The following is a 5,758-nucleotide window of genomic DNA, read 5'->3' on the forward strand; positions in this document are numbered from 1 at the left end:
ATCTGTGCACTAAGGAAATAATTCAAGAAGCAGGACTCTGTGAAGGAGAATACGGAATCAGGATTGGAGAAATAGTCATCAACAATGTGCGCTATGTAGATGACATAACCTTGCTTGCTGAAACTAAGGAGGACTCGAAGTGTCTGCTGCAGATCAAGGACTATAGCCTTCAGCATGGATTACATCTCATCATCAAGAAAACAGTCACTATGTCAATCCATCTCGTTCAGGGTCTTCCTCTTCTGCATTGATCCCTTGACCCTTCTAAACATGATGTCCTCCGAGGACTGGTCCCTCTTGGTAACATGTCCAAAGTATATGAGATGGAGCTTCAAATTCCTGGCTTCTAAGGAGCGACTTGGTTTCACCCTCTCTAGAAGGGACCTGTTTGTTTTCTTGGCAGTCCATGGTATGCTCAATATTCAATACTCCAGCACCACAACTCAAACACATTGATTCTTCTATTATCCTTGGTTATTATCCAACTCTCAGATGCATAGCAATCAATTAAAAGGACCATGGCTTGGATCAGGCACACCTTAGTCTCTAAAGTGATAGAGTTGTTCTTTTGTATGCCCTGATAGGAGATTTTCCCAATGCAACTTGTCTTTTGATCTCCTGGCTGCTGATGACAAGATTGTGGATACAAGCAAGTTGAAATCATCAACAGCCTCAATCCTTTCTCCATCTGTCATACTGCCTGTTGTCCTGATGATGAGGATTTTTGTTTTCTTGATGTTGAGATGCAATCCATCGTGAAGGCTACAGTCTTTGACCTTCTGCAGCAAACACTTCAGATCCTCCTCTATTTCAGTGAGTAAAGTTGTATCATCTGCATAATGCAGGTTATTTTTTTTTTAGGTGCACAATATTTTTGTTGAAATTAATATTTCTTTGAACCCATTCATGAAAATAAGACACTCTCCATCATTGGCCCACATTCCTTACCCGGTGAACAGAGGCTGTACTAAATCTCTTTATCTTTAATTTCCCTTTTATCCCCCCACCCTTTAAACAGTTAAGACAAGATGAAGCAAAATTTCCCACTAACATGTTACTGTTATTTCAAGTCTACTTAAACTCCTTTGATCCTGGTAATTTTTATTTTTATTTTATTCTGTGGCAAGCAGGATTGTCATTGAGGTCTTTTCCCCCCACTTTTTAAAAAAAAATTATGCTAGTTTATTTACAAAATTTGAATACATTGTTTTCAGACCAGATTCTTCCAATTCAAACCCAGACAGTTCACGTCTTTGATGTGACCAGGTTTGTCCTTTGCTGCCCTTGCAGTAATCTCGTGGAACTCAGAACTTCTAACTAGCTGGGTTTTAAGTGGATCTTGGTGAGGAATCTTACAGCCGCTTCTGGACTCCAGTTATGCACCTCAATCAAATATGCTACCATCATGGTGGCACTTCTGAAACGCCTTGCAATGCACATAGACACATTGGCCCAGTGACTTGTATTTGAGAGCAAACTGGACCCCCTTCTTCAGGTTAGCCATGGTTGGAACACCCGTCATGTCTACTGTGCTAAGCCAAAGCTGTTCAACTTCCTATCCTTTGTGATCTTGCGCAGGAACCTGGTCCATACTCCTCATTCATGGTGGTCACCCTGTGCACTTTCTCGCCCTACACTCTCAGCCACTGTGCCCCGGCCCGCAGCCGCAGCGTGCCCAGCAGTACGGTGGCGTTGATGTGGTTGTACAGTCGGGTGGATCCAGCCCAGCATTTTCCCGTGCGCATAGAGCAGCATGGGGTGGTAGAGCACCCGGGCCAGGCCCGCCTACAGCAGCATGCCGGCCGCAGTGCCGCACCACGGGCCTGGCCTGGCCGCAAACCCTCCACCCCGAGGCTTGCCACCGCTGACAGCAGCGCCAAAAACTAAAAGAACGAGGGGGACGAAGGCAGCAAGTCTTCTGAAGTCCAGGATGATGAAGACCTCTCGGAAGCCGGGCCTCAGGGGCTCAGTCCAGTGCCTCTGGAGGAAGCCCTTGGGGGAGGGGGCGGGGAAGGATAATACAGATTATTGATGAGTCTTCCTCCAATTCAGACGCCAAATTTTTCTTCATCAAGTCTAGGGTCCCAAATGATCTATTCCACATATAGATTGAAAAGGTATGGAGAAAGGATACATCCCTGATAAACTCCTGTCGTGTTTTTGAACCATGCGGAGTTCCATTGCTCTGTTCAGACAACAGCTTCCAGGTGAAGAGATAAGCTTCACATGAGCATCAAGTGTTCTGGAATTCCCATTCTTCTCAAGGTTAGCAGTAGTTTGTATTGATCCATGCAGTCAAATGCCTTTGAAACATAAATAGACCTTTTTCTTTTATTAATTTTAATGAAAGTTTACAGAGACTTTGGATTTTCATTCATTCATTGTTGCACTTTTTCACCCTGTCGACCCCTCACCCCAATTCACTCTTCTCTTTGATAAGTAACAGAAAAATTCTTTCATTGTTATACAATCCCTCCCCTCAAGTCCATTCCACTATGCAGCCTTTATTCTGGACTCTTGTCATGACAATAATACCTAATCGTATATTCCTCCTAAATAGTTCTCTCCCTCATTTGTTTCAATGCAGTATAAATTATTTATTCCATCTTTCTAAGCCTCCCCTCAACCCCAATGTCAGTCCCATTTTACAACAGTGGCACTATGCAATATTTGTCCTTTTGTGACTGAGATATTTCTCTCAGCATAATGTCCTCCAGGGTCACGCATTTTGTATAATATTTCATGAGTTCCTTATTTTTCAATGCCACATAGTATTCTATTGTGTGAATATACTACAGCTTCTTTATCCATTCTTTTGTTGATGGGCACTTGGGTTGATTCCAACTCTTTGCTATTGTGAACAAAGTCACGATAAACATGGGTGTGTGTATATATCTGTTTGGATAGTGGTTACGGTGTCTTTAGGGTATATTCCCAGCAGTGGAATTGCTGGGTCAAATGGTATTTCTATTTGCAACTTTTTGAGAAAGCACCCTACAGTCTTCCATAGTGGTTGCACCATTTTACACTCCCACCAACAGTGAATAAGTGTTCCAGTTTCTCCACAACCTTACCAGCATTTAATGTTTGCTGTTCTGTTAAATTTTGCTACTCTTACTGGGGTGAGATGATATTTCGTGGTTGTTTTGATTTGCATGCCTCGTAGAGCTGGGATTTTGAACATTTCTTCATGTGTTTGTTCACCATCTAAATGTCTTCTTTGGTGAACTGTCTGTACATATCCTGTGCCCATTTTTCAATTGGGTTGTTTAACTTGCAGTGGTGCTCAAGTATTTTATAAATTCTAGATGTAAGTCCCTTGTCAGACATGTCATTACCAAATATTTTTCCGAATCTGTGGCTTCCCTTTTTATCCTGTTGGAGAAGTTTTTGGATGTGCATAGGGATTTGATTCTTAGAAGGTCCCATTCATCTATCCATTTTTCCTCTCAGTACCATGCTTTCTTGACCACCATGGCAGTATAGTTGGATTTGAAATCAGGGAGTGAGATGCCTCCTACCTTGTTTCTGTTTTTAAAGAGTGCTTTGCTTATTCAGGGCCTCTTTCCATTCCAAATGAAATTGGAGTTTGCTTTTTCCATCTCATTGAAGAATCGAATTGGTATTTGTATTGGGATTGCATTGAGTGTGTAAATTGCCTTTGGTAGTATTGCCTTTTTCACAATACTGAGTCTTCCTATCCATGAGTAAGGGATATTCTTCCACCTCTCTAGTTCTCTTTTTGTTTCTTCTAATAATGTTTTGTAATTTTCTTTGAATAGATTGATCCTTTGTGCTTCTGGTTAGGTTTACTCCTAAGTATTTAATCTTGTAATTAGCCATTGTGAAGAGTATTGTTTTTCTCAGCTCCAGTTCTGTATTTTCTTTGTCACTGTGGAGAAATCCAGTTGATTTTCGTATGTTGATCTTGTGTCCTGTTACTTTCCTGAATTGGTCAACTATGTCTAGTAGTTTTCTTGCTGAGTCTTTAGGGTTTTCTAAGTAAATTATCATATCATCTTTGTAGAGAGATAATTTTACCTCTTCTTTGCCAATTTGGATACCTCTTATTGCCTTCTCTTGCCTTATTGCTATCACTAAGACTTCCAATACAATACTGAATAGGAGAGGTGATAGTGGGCATCCTTGCCTATTTCCTGTTCTCAAGGAGAATGCCTTTAATCTCTCTCCATTGAAAACAATGTTGGCTCTCGGGTTTGCATATATACTTTTTACTATATTGAAGAAACCCCTCTCTAATCCTATTTTGTTGAGTGTTTTAATCAGGAAAGGGTGTTGGGTTTTGTAAAAGGCCTTTTCTGCATCAAGTGATAGGATCATGTGGTTCCTATTCTTTGCTTTGTTAATTAGATTAATTACATTAATTGTTTTTCTTATGTTAAGCCATCTTGCATAACTGTTATGAATCCCACTTGGTCATGATGAATTATTTTTTTTTATGTATCATTGGATTCTATTGGCCAGAATTTTATTCAGGATTTTTACATCTATGTTGATGAGAGATATTGGCCTATAGTCTTCTATTTTGGTGGTGTCTTTACTTGGCTTTAGTATCAAGGATCTGTTTGCTTCATAGATTGAGTCTGGGAGAATTCCATATTTTTCTATGTTCTGAAATAATTTATGTAGAATTGGTGATAGTTCTTCTCCGAATGTTCGATAAAATTCACTTGTAAAGCTATCTGGTCCAGGACTTTTTTTGGCTACAAGTTGTTTTATTACCTTTTCAGTTTTCTTTTATCTGTTCAAGTGTTTGATTTCAGTTGGTAGTTTAGGTAGGTTGTGAATTTCTAAGTATTTGTCCATTTCCTCTGGGTTTTCATATTTATTTGAGTAATTTTTTTCTAATATTCCAGTGTTAAGCTTTTTTATTTTAGTTGGTTCTATTGTGACATTGTCCATTTCATTTCTTATTTGGATTGTGTCTTTTTCTTCTTTTCCTTTGTTAGTTTTGCTAGTGGTTTATTGATTTTATTGACCTTTTTAAAGAACCAATTCCTAGTTTTGTTGATGGTTTCAATTGTTTTTCTGTTTTCTTTTTTTAAAATTTTCTTTAAATTTTTAAAATGTTTTTCTTTTTTTAAATTTTTTTTGTTGTTCTGTTTTCTATTTCATTTATTTCTGTTCTAATTTTTATAATTTCAGGTTTCTTAGAGGGTGTCAGTTTTTTTTGCTGTTCCTTTTCAATTTATTGGGGATGTTGTGTTAGAGAGTTAATGGTTATTTTTTCCTGCCTTTTGATAGGTTTGTTTATTGCTATAAATTGACCTTTGATAGGTTTGTTTATTGCTATAAATTGACCTTTGATTACTGCTTTGGCTGTTTCCAAGAGATTTTGGTTGTTGTGGTGGTTGTTGTTGTTGTTATGTGTGTCAAGTCACTTGCAACTCATAGTGACCCTATGTACAACAGCCCTAAACCCTGCTCTATCATGTGCCAATCTCACTGCCTCTACACACCCATTCCAATTACCCCAGTCACTGAATCAATCCACCTCATAGAGGGTCTTCCCCTTCTGCACTGTCTCTCCACCCTCCCAAGCATGATGTCCCTCTCCAAGGGCCTCTCCCTCCTTACAACATGTCCAAAGTATGTCAGACAAAGCCTCAGAAACCTTACCTCCAAGGAGCAGCCTGGTTTAACCCTCTACTGGATGAATCTGTTTGTTTTCTTGGCAGTCCAGGGTACATTCAATACTCTTCTCCAGCACCACAGCTCAAAGGCATCAATTCTCCTT

General features: G+C 39.5%; 1 pseudogene; it reads right to left on the bottom strand.

Moving 5' to 3' along the window:
• Positions 1–1,210: 1,210 nt before the first annotated feature.
• The window catches only part of LOC102848005, an 8,197-nt pseudogene continuing 3,649 nt past the window's right edge, over positions 1,211–5,758 (bottom strand).

Source organism: Elephantulus edwardii, unplaced genomic scaffold (genome assembly GCF_000299155.1).
Source record: "Elephantulus edwardii isolate Elephantulus edwardi_28Jun2011 unplaced genomic scaffold, EleEdw1.0 scaffold00545, whole genome shotgun sequence".
Lineage (NCBI taxonomy): Eukaryota > Metazoa > Chordata > Mammalia > Macroscelidea > Macroscelididae > Elephantulus > Elephantulus edwardii.